The sequence below is a fragment of the Eubalaena glacialis genome, chromosome 11 (genome assembly GCF_028564815.1).
Source record: "Eubalaena glacialis isolate mEubGla1 chromosome 11, mEubGla1.1.hap2.+ XY, whole genome shotgun sequence".
NCBI lineage: Eukaryota > Metazoa > Chordata > Mammalia > Artiodactyla > Balaenidae > Eubalaena > Eubalaena glacialis.
In genome coordinates this window covers 60,045,138-60,064,589 of record NC_083726.1, presented here as the reverse complement: position 1 = coordinate 60,064,589, position 19,452 = coordinate 60,045,138, and the positions used below count along the sequence as shown (strand labels likewise).

Genomic DNA, 19,452 nt, shown 5'->3' with positions numbered 1-19,452 from the left:
AACAACATATAAGATGAACTGAAAATGGAGGAACTGAATTGAAGATAGCATTTAGAAGTCTGCAACCCGAAATAACTGGCATTTTCCCTTATCAAAAGAAGTGCTGTGGGAAAAACCATCACACAAGAAATTTTTGAAAATTCAAATCCATTGCATTGTAATTTATAGTTTATTTACTACCCCCATTGGACATATTTCAAGGGCTTTCATGTTAGTGTAGCTCTGGAAATGGCGTCTCACCCAGAAGTTTCACAAATAGCTTATAATCAGGTTTATCCATGCCTTTACGTTTTGACTCATCCATTAGCTGATGGGGACCCAAGTTGTACCAGATCTCTTTTTCAAATTCACTGAAAAGTTCTGTATCTAGTAGGGGGCAAAATCTAGATTCAAAGATGTGTAGTTAATAGTGTCAGGGCTTTGGGGAGAGAAATATGCAACCCGAATTGGCAAAAACTAGAAAATACTTGGTATTAGATGCCATTTCACAAGTTTGATCGTAACAGTCTCCTAAGAGAAAAGAAATTCCCAGGCCAATTTAAAACACTAGTAAAAAGGAACACAGAATTTGTCAGTTTTAATTGTAGCATCCACCTTCTCCCTGATATTTTACTGAGGACTGAATTTAAATGTGTCCACAGTCACTAATAGCAAAAGAGAACTTTATAGACTGATACGAGAAATTTTAAAAATTAAAAAAAAATTATAACAGGTGAGAAAAGTCCAGTTTTATGAAGGGGTTTTCTAAAATGATAAGAACTTAGAGGTTGTTACTTTTGTATTTGTAAGGTAAATAAAAGGAAAGGGGGCAAAGTAGTAACCTGTTCTAGGCACAGGAAATAAGAAATTGGTCATAATGTTTAAGGGAGACATCATGACCTAGCTAAATGTAAACATCACATATACCAAGTTAAATTACTCTATGTTCTCTGATACCATCATTATCTTCCTACAATTTAGAAGCATACCTTACCAATCTGGTTTGGCAGTAATAGAAAGGGTTAAGAAATGACTGTGTCTTGTGTTGAGCTTTTTCATATTCTGAGTTTTGCTGCTAGTCTCTCACTGTAGGATGACAAAAGAATGAACAGCTCTCAGTGTAGGAAGCAGCTTTAAAAAGCTAATTCATTTTTAAATAAAATACATTGAAATGTTCTAAAAATGGTCTTCTACCCCAAATATCACCTTAGAGCAGTTCATGTTGAAGAAAATAAGACAATAAATAGAGTGATATATGCTTATTTCTATGTAAATTAGCAATACTCTCTGGGATCAGAAAAAATCAGATAATAGTTTTTAATTTCATGGTTTTCATGAGAGAGAATGTATTACAGTTCTCGGGTAACTCTGTTTGCCATAAGTAAATACTTCATTGTGCTCTTTCCATTGTGTAAGGTAGGAAGTGACCAGAAAAAAGTTACATATACATTCAGACATTAGATTTTTGTGGAATATTAACATCATTTTGTCCGGCACCTTGCAGGATAACTGAGTATATAATGGAATGATGGAGAAATAGGATTACTTTCAAAGTTAAGGGAGCCTTCTTTTTTTCTGATTTTTTAGTTGTTCACCTGAAATTTTTTTAATGCTCCCTTTTCTAGGAAATAAGGGCTAGGTAATTCCATTTGGGGGAAAATAAGAGAAGACCAAGTGCTAAGAGATTTCATTTAAAAAATATTTGGAGGGAATTCCCTGGGAGTCCAGTGGTTAGGACTCCATGCTTTCACTGCTGTGGGCCAGGGTTCAATCCCTGGTCGGGGAATTAAGATCCCACAAGCCACCCGGTGTGGCAAAACAAATTTTTTTTTAATTTTTTAAAAATTTGGAATTTAGAGCCTACCATGTGCCTGATACAGCAAAGCAATATTGTTCCTGACCTCCAGGAATTTTAGAAAAGGTAAATAAGTAAATAGATAAATTATAATGCATGTGACAAGTACTATATTAGAGCTGTAAACAGAGTACTGTGGGAACAGCAACCCAAAGAACTAAGTAGGGGCATCTGGGAAAGCATCAAAGAGGGTAATGATCAAAGCTGAGTTTCAAAGGCTGAATGAATTTCTCCCAGGCCAATGGTGAGAGGCAGAAGAGGGTATTCCGGGCAGAGAATATAGCATATGTAAAGCAGAGGCAATGGAATTTTCAGGGATCTGTGCAAGGTTCAATGTGGCCAGAGCCTAAAAGAGACTATAGGTAAAGGAGAGTGATGAGAGATAAGGCAGGAAGTTCAGTGGGTTCAGGCCAGATGGTAAAGGGCCCTATATGTCTGCTTAAAAGTTTGTACTTAATTCTATTGGCAACAGAAGTTTTTAATAGGAATGATGCTATAGCGTGAGTGGACAAGCTTCTTGCGTATAGGTACTGGTGTCATATTTGTTTGTTACCAGTGCCAGACACATAATAGATGCTCAAAAGTTTGTGGAATATAATTTGCTGTAAAAAGACTGCAGACAGGCCAGCTATGGTAGTTTAGGCAAGAGAGTAGAGCCAGAACTAAAGCAGTTGCTGAAGGGCTGAAGAGAAATGCTCACCCAGAATTTTGATAAATTTCTGCCCTTGAAGACCAGTTAGAAAAGGGGGAAGAGATAAAGAGGCTTCTAGTTTGGGAGAGGGGGTGAAATGTGACACCATTAGCTGAGACTGAAAGGGACAGATGGAGGAGAAAAAAAGAGGTAGTTTAATATTGTATATATTTAGTACTTGAGGGAAGGATTTTTATTTTTGTGGCTTGTTTAGGAATGAGGAGTGGTTTTTGTTTGTTTTTATCATGTTTGAAGAGTAAGAGAAGAAGCTAGTAGAAAGGGAGGGGTTGAAGACAGGATAACTGAGAGAACAAGGTCTGGTATGAGGCAGGAGAGGATAAAACAGAGGAAAGAGGGAAGGAGATGAAAGTCTAAGGGCTTTTAAACTAGTATGTAAACAGGTTCTAAACTCCTTCACATACAAAAACTCAAGGCTTGGCTTGTAAGGAGGATCTCTTATGTAGTGTATATAGATAGAACTATTTTGGTACTCTAATCCTGGAATGTTAAAGTTTTGTCTTCGTGTGATAGACTGAATGCTTGTGTCCCCCGCAGAATTCATTGGTTGAAATCCTAACCTCCAGTGTGATGGTATTAGGAGGTGGGGACTTTGAGAAGTAATTAGGTCATGAGGGTGAACCATCATAAATGGGATTAGTGCCCTTTTAGAAGGGACCCCAGAGACCTCCCTCTTCCCGTCTTTCATGTGAGGATACAATGAAGGATACATGTGAGGATACAATGAAAAGTCACAGTCTGCAACTGGGAAGAGAGCTTTCAGCAGAACCCAACCATGCTAGTACCCTGATCTCAAACTTCTAGCCTCCAAAACTGTGAGAAATAAAGTTCAATTGTTTATAAGCTACCTAGTATATGGTACTTTGTTAGAGCAGCTTAACCTAAGACAATTTGCCAAAGATGATCAAGCATATATCAAAGTGATGATTTCATACAGATCCGATCACCTCTGTATAAACATTAATGATAACCAATAACAGGAATGGGGTATTCCTGATAGAGTCCAGACACAGACACAAGAATATTTTGTACTGGACTTCCCTGGTGGTCCAGTGGTTGAGAATCTGCCTTCCAATGCAGGGGACGTGGGTTCGATTCCTGGTTGGGGAACTAAAATCCCACATGCCACCGGGCAACTAAGCCTACATGCTGCAACTACTGAGCTCACACTCTCTGGAGCCCACACGCCACAACTGGAGAGCCCACTTGCCACAACTAAGACCCGACACAGCCAAATAAATATTAAAAAAAAAAAAAATAGTGTGGTACTGGCTTAAAGGCAGACATGTAGACCAATGGAATAGAACAGAGAGCCCAGAAACAAACCTTTGCATAATGGCTGAATAATTTTAAAAAAAGACTTTGTACTGAAACTAATATAATGTTATGTGTCAATTATATCTCAATAAAAAATTAAGGGCTTCCCTGGTGGCTCAGTGGTTGAGAGTGCCTGCCAATGCAGGGGACACGGGTTCGAGCCCTGGTCTGGGAAGATCCCACATGCCATGGAGCAACTGGGCCCGTGAGCCACAACTACTGAGCCTGCACGTCTGGAGCCTGTGCTCCACAACAAGAAAAAAAGAAGGCCGCGATAGTGAGAGGCCCGCGCACCGCAATGAAGAGTGGCCCCCATTTGCCGCAACTAGAGAAAGCCCTCGCACAGAAACGAAGACCCAACACAGCAAAAATAAATAAACAAACAAATAAATAAATAAAAAGCCCCCCCCGAAAATTAAAAAGGTACTTTGTTATCTAAATAGTGAAGTTTTACCACTTTAATATTTTTATTTTCACTATAAAATTGTAGTTTCCTTGGGACTTCCCTGGTGGTGCAGTGGATAAGACTCCATACTCCCAATGGAGGGGGCCCGGGTTTGATCCCCGGTCAGGGAGCTAGATCCCACATGCATGCCGCAACTAAGAGTTCACATGCCACAACTAAGGAGCCCGCGAGCCGCAACTAAGACCCAGCACAACCAAATAAATATTTTTAAAAATTGTAGTTTCCATAAAGTCAGAGATTTTGTTTTGTTTGTTGTATTCCTAGGGCCTGATATGTAATAGGCATTTCCTCCATTTATTCAACTCATATTTATTGAGCACCTACTATGGCCCAGGTGTTGTTGTAGATGCTGAAGATATAACAGTGAACAAAACAAAAGTCCTTACCCTCATACAGCTTACATGTTAATGAGGGAGACAATAAAGAAGCAAGAAATATGCTGAGATGCATTATTCAATGTCTTTTACAAAAAGATTTAAGAAATTACAATCACTTCCAAATTATGTAATATATATTAAAATTACACATTCTCAAGTATGTGGCCAAAGAAGGTTGCAAGGAAATGAATTGGTGATGACAAGGTTGCAGTTATTGGTGATGCAGTTATTTGGTGATGACGAGGTCATATGATCATTGAAATGGTGGCTCAGGTATGGTGAAGGAGAATATCATTGGAGGAGAAGAGGTCAAGGAACTTGAAACGCCAAACTTTTGAAGGGATATTGATATCACCAAGAATTCTGATGGCTGTCCCTGGAGAGGGTGATAGAGAGCCAGGATCTAAAACCTTAAAGGAATGAGTAGAAGTAACCTAGGGAAAGAGGCAATAAATTTCAAGAAGAGCTAGTGTGTAGTATACAGATCTTCCTCAACTTATGATGGGGTTATGTCAAACCCATCGTAAGCTGAAAATACTGTAAGTCAGGACTTCCCTGGTGGCACAGTGGTTGAGAATCCGCCTGCCAATGCAGGGGACACATGGTTGAGCCCTGGTCCGGGAAGATCCCACATGCCGCGGAGCAACTAAGCCCATGCACCACAACTGCTGAGCCTGCGCTCTGGAGCCCGCAAGCCACAACTACTGCAGCCCGCAGGCCTAGAGCCCGTGCTCCGCAAGAAGAGAAGCCGCCGCAATGAAAGGCCAGCGCACCGCAACAAAGAGTAGCCGCCACTCGCCACAACTAGAGAAAGCCCACACGCAGCAACGAAGACCCAATGCAGCCAAAAACAAAAAACAAAAAAACCAGTATGGAGGTTCCTCAGAAAACTAAAAATAGAACTACCATATGACCTAGCAATCCCACTCCTGGGCATATACCCAGACAAAACTATAATTCAAAAAGATACATGCACCCCTATGTTCATAGCAGTACTATATTCATAGCAGTACTATTCACAATAGCCAAGACATGGAAACAACCTAAATGTCCATCGACAGATGAATGGATAAAGAAGATGTGGGACATAATATACAGTGGAATACTACTCAGCCATAAAAAAGAACAAAGTAATGCCATTTGCAGCAACATGGATGTAACTAGAGATTATCATACTAAGTGAAGTAAGTCAGAAAAAAAAACAAAATACCATATGATATCATTTATATGTGGAATCTAAAATATGGCACAAATGGACCTATCCACAAAACGGAAACAGACTCACAGATGTAGAGAACAGACTTGTGGTTGCCAAGGGGGAGGGAGGAGGGAGAAGGATGGACTGTGAGTTTAGGATTAGTAGATGTAAACTATTACATTTAGAATGGATAAATAACAAGGTCTTACTGTATAGCACAGGGCACTATATCCAATCTCCCGGGATAAACCATAACGGAAAAAATATTTTAAAAAGAATGTAAAAATAAATGAATAAATAAGGGAGTTCCCTGGTGGTCCAGTGATTAGGACTCAGTGCTTTCACTGCCGTGGCCCCGGGTTCAATCTCTGGATCTCTGGTAGGGGAATTAAGATCCCAGAAGCCACAAGGCATGGCCAAAAAAAAAACCAAAGCAAACCTTTAAATAAATAAATATAGTAAAGTGTTGAGCATCTCATGTAACTTACTGAATACAGGCATGCCTTGGAGATATTACAGGTTTGGTTCCAGACAACCACAATAAAGTAAATGTCAAAATAAAGTGAGTCACACAAATTTTTTGGTTTCCCAGTGCATATAAAAGTTATGGTTACATTATACTATAGCTTAAGTGTGCAATAGCATTATGTCTAAAAAAACAATGTACATACCTTAATTAAAAAATACTTTATTGGTAATTCCCTGGCAGTCCAGTGGTTAGGACTCTGTGCTTCCACTGCAGTGGGCACAGGTTCGATCCCTGGTTGGGGATCTAAGACCCTGCATGCTGCATGGCATGGCCAAAAAATACCAAACCAAACCAAAACAACAACAAAACTTTATTGCTAAAAAATGCTAACCATCATCTGAGCCTTCAGTGAATCATAATCTTTTTGCAGTAGTAGCATTAAAAATCACTGATCACAGATCACTATAACATATATGATAATAATGAAAAAGTTTGAAATATTGCAAGAATTACCAAAATGTGACACGGAAACAAAGTGCTGTTGGAAAAAATGGCACCAATAGACATGCTAGATGCAGGGTTGCTACAAACCTTTAATTTGTAAAAAATGTAAAGTGAAGCACAATAAAACAAGGTATGCCTGTACTGTACTAAGAGTGAAAAACAGAATAGTTGTATGGGTACAGAATTGTCAGTGTATGGCTTGTTTACCCTTGTTATCGAGTGGCTGACTGGGAGCTGTGGGTCACTGCACTGCCCCGCATCACAAGACAGTATTGTACCACATATTGCTAGCCCAGGAAAAGATCAAAATTCAAAATTTGAAAGTATGGTTTCTACTATATGCATATCACTTTTGCACCATTGTAAAGTTGAAAAATCACCATGTCAAACAGTTCTAAGTTGGGGGCTGTCTGTAGTCTGATAACTTATGGTTTAAAGAGGACACTTACCCCACCTCTAGGCCCAATAGTACCGAAGAGTGTAGGAGAATAGCTACATTCAAGAGGGCTGCAGGGAAACATTGCCATCAAAGGAGAGCCAGGTTACACTTAGAGCAAGAAGGTGAAGGAAATGTTCAGAGAAGAGATTGAGGATATAAGGGATTTTGCAGATATTTGGTCTTGAGTTCAGTTGTGAAAGGATTTCAAAATGTGGGAAGGCGTGTAAAATGGAGTTAGAAGCAATGATATACAGACTGTAGGAATTTTAGAGTCCAGGGTATAAGGCATAGCTGGGGACTCCTGGATTCTAATGATAACTGACTGAACAGGGATAAAGGGCATAATGATCTCAAGGAAGATGGTGGTAGAGAGGCTGTGAATATTGAGTACAGTGGGGAATCTTTTTTTAAAGATTAATTAATTAATTAATTAAGGCTGTGCCGGGTCTTAGTTGCAGCATGCAGGATCTTTTATTTGTGGCATGCGGCATTTGGGCTCTTAGTTGTGGCATGAATGCAGGATCTAGTTCCCCGACCAGGGATAGAACCCAGGCCCCCTGCATTGGGAGCATGGAGTCTTACCCACTGGACCACCAGGGAAGTCCCACAGTGGGGAATCTTGCCAGGACATGAAGAGTTATGGGGTTCCCACTTGACCTCTACTGATAGAGGTCAGTAGGGAGACATGCAGAAGGGCTGTTCTCACCCTGAGGATAATGACTTCCTCACTTTTTTAAAAATAAGAATTTGGGAATTCCCTGGTGACCTAGTGGTTAGGCTTCCGGGCTTTCACTGCTGTGGCCCTGGTTCAGTCCCTGGTCGGAGAACTGACATTCTGCAAGCCACACCGCACGGCAAAAAAAAAAAAAAATTGTATTAAAGTGTACAAATCTGAGTCCCCCTTGACTTCTCAGGAACCTCCACTCCAGGCTTATAGAGGGACATTCTTAATTCCTAGCCCATGGGTCACTCTCTTTTATTTTTAATTTTAAAAAATTTATTTAAATTTTTAAGATCCCGGCATGAGGGATCTTAGATCCCTGACGAGGGATCGAACCCGTGCCCCCTGCATGGAAGCGGGGAGTCTTAACCACTGCACCGCCAGGGAAGTCCCCATGGGTTACTCTGTTGACCCCTGCAGATGCCAACAGCAGTCTTTACAGGACTGGTTTCATTTCTAGTAGCTTTTTTTTCTTTTCTTTTCTTTTTTTTTTGCCACACCGAGCAGCAAGCGGGATCTTAGTTCCCCAATCAGGGATTGAATCCATGCTGCCTGCAGTGGAAGCGCGGAGTTCTAACCACTGGACCACCAGGGAAGTCCCTATTTCTAGCAGCTTTATCTTGATTCCTGCTCAATAAATAATTTGTTGAAGGAGTGCATCAGGTGCCAGGTCTGTGATAGAAATCATTTTTTACCTCAGAGGACCTCAGATCACTTGAGTTCTGTGTTTCCAGATTTGCAACATGGAAATAAAACTAATATATAACTCCCACACAATATCTAAGATATATTTCTATATGGGTAACTTTAAGGGCTTTGAAATCCTCAGGAAAATGCCAAAGAAGCCCTTATGTTTTTTGATCCTCTGTTCAGCATGTATGGCTTATTGCTTGATGCTCATGAATAGAACACTGATCAAGTACTAACAGATATTTATAGCATTCATCAATATGAGGAAAGAGTAGGGATAGATATGATAATTGCTAAATTATTTCTATATCTAGATTGATTTTCTATCATAACTTCTTATCAGCTATATTCCCATCCAAGTTTCATATGTTTAATTCCCCACATTAGAGAAATGATCCTGAAATGATATTCAACTATTTCAGTTTTTAAACACCATATCTTAAGAAGAGCATACTAATATTGCGCCAATCTTTATTTTTCTAGGGCAACCCAAGGTTTATGAAATGTGAGGGTGAAAAAAGAAATATTTGAATGCAAGAATAGTGCAGGGCTATCTTCATCTTCACTGAAACTGAGGACAACTCTAAGTGCCATTTAAAAATTGTGAAGGACACACACACAGGATTCTGGAAATGGTATGGAGAGTCTGAGATATCATCAGGAATCCAGATTCTTTACGTTTTCCACTCCTTGATCCCTAGGGCCCTTGTCCTTATGGTCTAAGATATCTGTTGGATTTCCAGCCATCACATTCATGTTCCAGGCAGTAGGATGGAGGATTGGAGAAAAAGAGAAAGAAGACATCCCAGCAATCTTTTATTTTTATTTATTTATTTATTGGCTGCGTTGGGTCTTCATTGCTGCGTAGTTGTTGAAGTGAAGTGCTGCGTAGTTGTTGAAGTGCTCGGGCTTCTTATAGCGGTGGCTTCTTTTGTTGCGAAGCACGGCTTCTCGGCACGCAGGCTTCAGTAGTTGCAGCACGTGGGCTCAGTAGTTGTGGCACAGGGGCTTAGTTGCTCCGCGGCATGTGGGATCTTCCCTGACCAGGGATCGAACCCGTGTCCCCTGCATTGGCAGGTGGATTCTTAACCACTGTGCCACCAGGGAAGATCCCCAGCAATCTTTTATTATTTTTTTAATTTATTTTTTACATTCTTTTTTTTTTTTTTGGCTGTGTTGGATCTTCGTTCCTGCGTGCAGGCTTTCTCTAGTTGCGGCGAGTGGGGACTACTCTTCGGTGCGGTGTCCGGGCTTCTCATTGCCCAGCAATCTTTTAAATCAATCTGCCAAAAGCTGACACAGAACCTTTCTATTTGCAACTCACTGGCAAGAACTTACGTGGCTACATCTAGTTGCAAGGGAGACTGGGAGAATGGGATTGTTTACCCAGGTGATTATGTGCCAAGCTAATATCAGAGATTGTATGATTTAGGAAGATAAAGAGATGTTGGAATAGGTGTTTAACAGTTTCTGTTTCAGATATTTCACATATTCTTTTTTATTTATTTATTTTTATTATTAAAAAAAATTTTTTTTTTTGGCCACGCCGCTCAGCTTGTGGGTTCTTAGTTCCCCGACCAGGGATCGAACCCAGGCCCTCAGCAGTGAGAGCGCAGAGTCCTAACCATTGGACTGCCAGGGAATTCCCTATACTGTTTTTTAAAAGGTGGAGGAAAAGTGCAGTTCTCAGAAACTTAAGAAATTGGTTACCAGGGGTGGTTGGACAAGGGATAAAAAGAGGAGAATGGGAAGGGGTAGTACAGATGAGGATAAGGTTAACACTTCTTTGAGAATACCTTTTTGTATAGCACCATGGTAATGCTTCACATGCCCTTCATATTCCCCCAAAATAAATAAATCAAACAAATGAGGGCTTCCCTGGTGGTGCAGTGGTTAAGAATCCGCCTGCCAATGCAGGGGACATGGGTTCGAGCCCTGGTCCGGGAAGATTCCACATGCCGCGGAGCAACTAAGCCAGTGCGCCGCAACTACTGAGCCTGTGCTCTAGAGCCCGCGAGCCACAACTACTGAGTCCGCGTGCCACAACTACTGAAGCCCACACGCCTAGAGCCTGTGCTCTGTAACAAGGGAAGCCACCGCAATGAGAAGCCTGCGCACTGCGACAAAGAGTAGCCCCCGCTCTCCACAACTAGAGAAAGCCCGCATGCAGCAACGAAAACCCAACGCAGCCAAAAATAAATAAATGAATTTATTAAAAAAAAAAAAAAGAGAATGTGGAAGGAACCCAAAATGGTATACAAACAGTAACATATGGATCTAACTGTATTTTAAATAAAAAAACACAGTCACACTGAAAGAGTGATGAAGAAAAGAACTACCCTGAAATAACTTTGGGAAACAGTATCTTGTCTGGATATTGCAAGGTTAAAGACAAAAATAACTGTACATAAATTCTGTAATAGAATTAGGAATATGGGCTAGCAATTCTGACACTACTTTATGGGCATGCTAGAGCTGAATAATTAAGTAAAAACACTATTAAAAAATAAACAAAAATTGTGGGCTTCCCTGGTGGCGCAGTGGTTTAGAATCCGCCCGCCAATGCAGGGGACACGGGTTCAAGCACTGGTCCGGGAAGATCCCACATGCCGCGGAGCAACTAAGCCCGTGTGCCACAACTACTGAGCCTGTGCTCTAGAGCCCACGAGCCACAACTACTGAGCCGACGTGCAACAAAGACTGAAGCCTGGGTGCTTAGAGCCCATGCTCCGCAGCAAGAGACGCCAACACAATGAGAAGCCCACGCGCCGCAGGGAAGAGTAGCCCCCACTCGCCGCAACTAGAGAAAGCCTGCACGCAGCAACGAAGACCTAATGCAGCCCAAAATAAATAAATAAAATTTAAAATAAAATAAATAAACAAAAATTGTGACATCTACTTTTGCTTCCATATCTAAAGAAGTGTCTTCCTTCAAGCCCAGGATGACCCTTCTCCCTTGTTCTTTTTTTTTTTTTTTCCTCTCCCTTTGCTCTTAATCTCAGAGTCCTAACCACTGGACCACCAGGGAAGTCCCTAAATGCACAATATTCTTGAAAGAATGAATCTTGATTTCCTTTCCTACCCTAATGATCTGGGTTGACTATATAGAAAACTTCATCACCCTTACCTCAGCTTCCTAAATCCTAGACATAGTCCTAAGTAGTCAGGTCCCTTTTCCTCTTCTCTGGGCCCCACCCAGAGTTCTCCATTGAGCACAGAAGCTTCCAAGAAACTTGGAGATCCAAAGCTCCAATGTTCCCCCCTATTCTAGCAGCCTTTTCCCTTCTGAGTTTCTTAAAGGTGAAATTATTCTCCCCTGCTTGCCTAAGCAAGAGAATATTGGAGGGGCAGGGCACAGGAGGATGGGCAGTATTGTTTTACTTTCCATTGTAAGTTACCTCCTAGCAATAATTTCCTGCATTTCTGTGGTAGCTTTAATACAGACTATACTGTAATTCCTGGGTGGTTCCCATGGCCCTTCCCTACGGTGGAAGCTGAGAGAACTACTTTACAAGTTCAACATTTGATTATATATATATATATATATTTTTTTTAATTAATTAATTAATTAATTAATTTTTGGCTGCGTTGGGTCTTCGTGGCTGTGCGCGGGCTTTCCCTAGTTGCGGCGAGCGGGGGCTACTCTTCGCTGCGGTGCGCGGGCTTCTCATTGCGGTGGCTTCTCTTGTTGCGGAGCACGGGCTCTAGGCGTGCAGGCTTCAGTAGTTGTGGCTCACAGGCTTAGTTGCTCCGCAGCATGTGAGATCGTCCCGGACCAGGGCTCGAACCCGTATCCCCTGCATTGGTAGGCAGATTCTTAACCACTGTGCCACCAAGAAAGTCCCTGATTATATTTTTTTGCAGGGATTTCCAGGAATTGAGTCACCACCCACTTTTTGGTCTTTTTTGGTCATCCTCAGAACTGTCATGGCACCTGTGGGTGTGTCATTTAGCATATGCTAAAGTATTACAATGAGCATATAATGAGGCTCAAGGTCCACTGGAAGTTGAATCTTGGGCCTGATAGGTTCTAACCAGTTTTTGTCATGTCCTCTGGTTATGTCATTCCTTTAAAGGTTGTGCCCTGCTCTCTTCCCTCCTGTTTCATAATTTTCTTTAAAATTGTTCAGCAAATAATAAATATGGCAAAATATTAATTGTTGATTCTGGAAGGGAATATAGCTATTCACTGTACTAATCTTTCTACTTTTTTCTATGTGTGAAAGTTTTCATATTAAGAACCCCCACCTTGGACTTCCCTGGTGGCTCAGTGGTCAAGAATCCGCCTGCCAATGCAGGGGACACGGGTTTGATCCCTGGTCCGGGAAGATCCCACATGCTGCGGAGCAACTAAGCACGTGCGCCACAACTACTGAGCCTGCGCTCTAGAGCCTGCAAGCCACAACTACTGAGCCCGTGCGCCACAACTACTGAAGCCCGTGTGCCTAGAGCCCGTGTTCCGCAGCAAGAGAAGCCACCACAATGAGAAGCTGGCGCACCACAACAAAGAGTAGCCCCAGCTCACCACAACTAGAGAAAGCCCACATGCAGCAATGAAGACCCAATGCAGCCAAAATAAATAAATAAATAATATACACAACATAAAAAAAAGTTTTTAAAAAAAGCACTGAAAAAAAAAGAACCCCCACCAAAAAAATATATATGGAAAAATTCTTATACATAAAGAAATCAAGAAAGTAATCTCATCCATTTTCCTATGCTTACTTTAACTCCCTCAGAGAAGTGATAATCCATTCCTCAAAAAGAACCCTACCTACTTCAATTGCCACTTCTCCCCTTCACATTCTGTATTTGGAAGCAAAAATGATGACTTTCCTTTGTATTTGAAGATCACCTTTACGTTTTTCCTTCAGCCTCCTGTCCTCTACTTCATGAGAAACAACTCTCAATTCCTTACATCCCTTCTCTCTGCATAATTGGGGGCAGGGAAGAGGAAGAGAGATATTTTGTGCCTTGATTTTGCCACATTCCAAATTATGAGATAACTGGTAATGTTGGAGCTGTCTACTAAATGCTTCAAATTTATTGTTGAAACAAAGTTTAACTTTAAAATGGTTTCTTCTAGGGAACTCCCTGGTGGTCCTATGGTTAGGACTCGGTGCTTTCACTATGCAGTGCGGCCAAAAATAAATAAAATAAAATAAAATGCTTTCTTCTAATACTTTAGGGCTTCCTTTCCCTGTTGGGTTTGGGGGTGGAATGAGATGTCATTTTTTTTTTGGCCGCTCCTCGCAGCTTGTGGGATTTTAGTTCTCTCACCAGGGATTGAACCTGGGCCCTCGGCAGTGGGAGTGCAGGGTCCTAACCACTGGACTGCCAGGAAATTCCTGAGATGTCATTTTAATAACATGTCATGGGTAAAATATAATGAGAAAAGTGAAACTCAGTATATTCCGAAAAAGAAAAACAAAACAAAAATAAAAATATTTTTCCTCAGGTAAGTTTTAAACTATATTTTACTGGCTTTAACTTCCATTACATGGACAATTGGAAATTGACTTCAATTTCAAGTGCAACTCCTAAGAAGCTTGATATTTTGATATATTCTCCATCCAGTAAGTGTAGGTTTCTTACTCTAGGAGAGGGAAGCAGCCTCTTTGCACCTTAAAGCCAAATTCAAGGAGTAAGATGTTTAAGTCTGAGAACCTGTTCTCTTGTTTGGCTCAGGTCCAACAGATGGAGTATTGGACAAAATGAGATACATTCATGTTTTCTTATATGTGGTCAGAAAAAAAAGAAAGATCTTTGTATCTGGTTTTCTTTTTGCTAGTTTTTGGTGGAAAATCTATAATTGGATAAGACAAACTCAAATCAGCCACATATTTTACTTTATTGCCTCAAGCTTTTTTTTTTTTTTCCGGGCTGTGCAGCTTGTGGGATCTTAGTTCCCCAACGAGGGATTGAACCCAGGCAGTGAAAGCACAGAGTCCTAACCACTGGACCGCCAGGGAATTCCCTCAAGCTCTTTTGTAGACATCTCAAGAACAGTCATCTCTTTATCTGAGGACAACTCCCAAGGATGTGCCCATTCTATCTAAATGTATCTGGCCCATCACAATTCAGTCAGCCATTTCTGCATAACAACCACCACAAAATCTAGTAGCTTAAAGCAAAAACTTATTTCTTACTATTTTGTGGGTTGGATGGGCACAGCTGGTTTTTCTGCTCCATGTCATATCAGCTGGGGTCAGTCATGTGACAGTCTTCTGGAGGCTTGGCTGAGTCTGCGTGATCCAAGATGGCCTAATACATCGGTTAGTTGGTGCCTGCTGTTGGCCAGAGCTTTTCTCTTCACATAAACTCTCAAGCAGGATAGCTGGACTCCAAGGCTCCAAGAGAGTGAAAAGTGGAAGTTGCCAAGTCTCTTGCGTCCTAAGCCTCAAATTGTCACAGCTTTATTTCCAACACATTCTCATGGTTAAAGCAAGTAGCAAGGCCAGTCCAGATTCAAGGTGTGGGGAAATAGATGCCACCTCTTGAAGAGAAGAGCAGCATGTATATATAGAAATGAGAGGAACTATTGGTAGCCATCTTTGCAGACAGTTTACCACACATGGGGAAGGAGAAAACTAAAAAGAGGGGAAAAGCTTTTAGTTCAGAAAAGAGGAGAAACATGAGACGAGACAGGGAGTAAAACAATAGAGGTACACTTCTACAATGCTTTTGTGAGTTAGTATTCTAGAATTCCCCCAGGAAAACTAGCTGAAGGTTTATGTATGTTTGTTTTAATAAGGGAAGGCAACGTCATTCATTTCATCTGCCCCCTTATTCTTAAGTCCAGGATGTCAGGAAAAATTTATATATAGACATATATATTTATATATTAAGTGTTGTGTTTAGAACATGGGTTCTCAAGAAAAACTGCTTGAGTTCAACTCCTGCAACCACCACCTAGGCAGTTACCTAATTTCTCTAAGCCTTAGTTTCCTCATTTTAAAATGAGCTTAAAAGCTATACCTACTTTATTGGATTATTGTGGGGATTAAATAAGATAATATACTTATCACACTATTTAGCAGATAGTGAAAACTGGATGAATGTTAGTTGTTATTAAATCTATTGTTTGTCCTCATTTGGTAGAGAATCTTCCACTGGAATAGCATAGGGGAGGGCTACATCCTGGTGCCAGTCTAAGTTAATTATTTTGGCCTTCTGGGTTAAGGATCCATAACTTACTCATTTTGCTTTTTCCCCTGTCTCTGTAGACAAGAGTATCAAAACTGTAATATTTACAATAGGTGAGCATTAGAGGTCACCTGCCCTTTCATGTAATGGACAAATCCTCAAAGGGTCTCAATATAACCTAACCTCTATTAGAGATATTATTATCCAATAATAATGCCAAACATTTGTAGACTGTTTTACAGTTTATAATGCCTTTTCATATTCATTATTTAATTCTCACCATTCTGTGAGATATTAACCTCATTTTACACTTAAGGAAACTGAATCTCAAGGGGATCAAATTACATTCATGTCCAATATTACATAGATTTTTAAGTGGCAGAATTAGTATTTGAATCCAGTGTTACAATATCTATAATTTAGTTTAAAATATTTCAACATAAACAGTGAAATATGGGTATGTTAGCTTAAAATTATACTCTAGGTGTGGCTAGCATTCTAATTGGGAATTCACACTCCATAGGGATTACCAGAAGCACTTCAGTTGTCTTAACTCTGATCAACATTAGACATTTTGCATATTAAACTAATGAATGTCAGAAATTAACTTATATTGGAGACATTAATGGATTATTAATTGGAATAATGGATGTTAGAAATGAGCTCTGATTGTTTAAAATAGTGGTACTGTGGATTGGCTAAAATACTTAAAACACTCCCCATGCTTACGTGAATTGGTAATGGTACACGAAATGATAAAACAAAAAAATTTCAGTTAAAATCAAGCAAGGCCTATAGCCTGTGTCCTTAGGGATGGAACCTAACACTCAGTATCTAAAAGGTTCAATGTCTTGCCACTGCAGTGGGGGATTTGTAGTTGCCTGATAACTCTAAGGGTAATAAAATCCTGATTTTGTAGTATTACTGCAACTATCTTTTTTTTAAAGTATTTATTTATTTATCTATTTTTGGCTGCGTCGGGTCTTAGTTGCAGCACGCAGAATCTTTCATTGCGGTGTGCAGGCTTCTCTCTAGTTGTGGCCCGCCATCTCAGTTTCCCCGCAGCATGTGGGATCTTAGTTCCCAGACCAGGGATTGAACCTGCGTCCCCTGCATTGGAGGGTGGATTTTTAACCACTGGACCGCCGGGGAAGTCCCTATTGCATCTACCTTGATTCAAGCTTCATGCCAAATGTGGTGGGAGCATAGAACACGGTGCTTAGGGTTTTTATTTTTATTTTTTGGCTGTGTTGGGTCTTGTTGCTGTGCGCGGGCTTTCTCTTGATGCGGTGAGCGGGGGCTACTCTTCATTGTGGTGCGTGGGCTTGTCATTGCGGTGGCTTCTCTTGTTGCGGAGCACAGGCTCTAGGCACACAGGCTTCAGTAGTGGTGGTGTGCGGGCTCAGTAGTTGTGGCTTGCAGGCTCTAGAGCTCAGGCTCAGTAGCTGTGGCCCACGGGTTTAGTTGCTCTGCACCATGTGGGATTTTCCCCAACCAGGGATCGAACCCGTGTCCCCTGCATTGGCAGGTGGATTCTTAACCACTGCGCCACCAGGGAAGTCCCTAGATTTTTTTTTTTTTAATTGTTTTATTTTGGCTTGCTAGTAAATATTTATTTAACACTGTTGGCCTAAAACAAAAGTTATTTCACCAGCCAAAGGGGATTTATTCAGAAGCAGCACAGAATTGCAACTTGGCACATGCAACTATGTGAACCACAAACAAGTCTGAGTGAAAGCAAAGGAGAAGAAAGTTTTATAGAAGAGAAGTTGGGAGGAACCTTACAAACAAAATGTCCATTGGAGGAAACTAGGAGTTCAAAGTATAGTGGCTTTTCATTGGCTAAGTTGTCACAGTCTTACTGGCTGAGCTGTTGCCAGGCGAGAAGAACATTTTTCTTCCTCCTCCTGCCTTAGTAAAATAGTGTTAGTTCCTTCTGGAGATGCAAAGTAGGTCTCTTCCTGTTGGGATCTGTATTGATGTCCAGTGGCACCTGCCTGAGAGCTCCCCATTGTGGCCTTGCCACTCAATTTTAGTGAGGTTTCCCTTTATTTTCACAATACTAAATGTCATTTTCTGACTTATAAACTTATGTTCTTTTTATTACATGGCAGCTATTCCAGTTTCTCTACTATCCTCCTGTAGTTTTTTGTTTTTTGTTTTCTTTCTGCTTGTTTAGGCGGTGGCAGCCACCCAGGGGCATTTGAGCTGGCTGACCTGCACCCACAGGCCACTTCAGATCCAGGACTGCCCGTGGGGCCTTGGTAGCCATGGAGGGCAGTGTCTGTGAGCACCCAGACCCAACTCCAGAGGAGCAGATGGAGCTGGAGAATGTCTCACTGTTGAAGCAGAAGCTGCTGCTGGAGATCCACTACATGCAGGAGGAGCTCAGCGAAGTCATGAGCGAGACGGCCTGGAGGCAGTGAGGGCAGTGAATCCTTGCAATAAGACTGGAACATGGCAATGGTTAGGAAGAACTCCAACAAGGACCCCAAGAAGGGGGATCTAGTTCTTGGTGGAGAACAAACTTCTCCAGTACACACCCAAGGTGTTCACTTCCTGTTTCCTGTTCAAGGGCAAGGGCCTGAACAAGACAGCCGCGGGGACTACCTAGGGGAGAGGGAAAAGCTGAACCTAGCAATGCTCCATACCTTCATGGATCTGCGTGACTGGTGCAGGCCCTCAGGCAATTTCTATGGAGCTTCCTGCCTCCCCAGAGAGGCCCAGAAGATTGACCAGATGATGGAAGCCTTTGCCCAGCGATACTGCTGGTGCAACCTTGGGGTTGTCAAGTCCACACATGTGTGCTATGTGCTGTCCTTTGCCCAGGATAATGCTGAACACCAGCCTTCACAATCCCAACATCTGGGAACAAGTCAGGCCCAGAGCATTTTGTGACCGTGAACCAGCACAGCAAGTAGGGTGGGACCTGCCTGAGGAGCTGATCAGGAACCTCTAGGACCACACCCAAAATGAGCCCTTCAAGATTCCAGAGGATGATGGGGATGATCTGACCTTCTTTAGCCAGCACCTGCAGGGCTGGCTTCTTAAGCTGGGAGGGAAAGGGGGCCAGGTGAAGAGTGGAAGCAGCGCTGGTTAATCCTCATAGACAACTGCCTCTACTATTTTGAGTAGACAACAGACAGGGAGCCCAGAGGAATCATCCCCCTGAAGAATCTGAGCATCAGAGAGGTGGATGACACCCAGAAACCTAACTGCTTTGAGCTTTATATCCCTAATAACAAGGAGCAGCTCATCAAAGCCTGCAAAATGGAGGCAGATGGTTGGATGGTTGAGGGAAACCATGTGGTGTACCTGATCTCGGCCCCCATGCAGGAGGAGAAGGACCAGTGGATCAAGTCCGTCCAGGCAGCTGTGAGCACGGGCCCCTTCTAGAGTTGCCGGCGGCAAGGAAGAAGTGGATTTCTGTTAAGAAGAAGTAGGAACAGCCCTGCCCCTTTGCCCCCACTCCATTATTTATTATAGAACTGCCTGCCCCAGTGGCTGGCTGGGTCCTGCAGCTGTGGATCCTGGTGCCCTATTTGGAAAATTCATCACCTCTAGCACCTCTCTCTTATTTGT

At 41.8% G+C, this 19,452-nt stretch overlaps 1 pseudogene; it reads left to right on the top strand.

Annotated features, from left to right (window-relative positions):
• LOC133100549 (cytohesin-2-like) overlaps positions 1-19,452 on the top strand; it is a 22,289-nt pseudogene extending 2,837 nt beyond the window's left edge.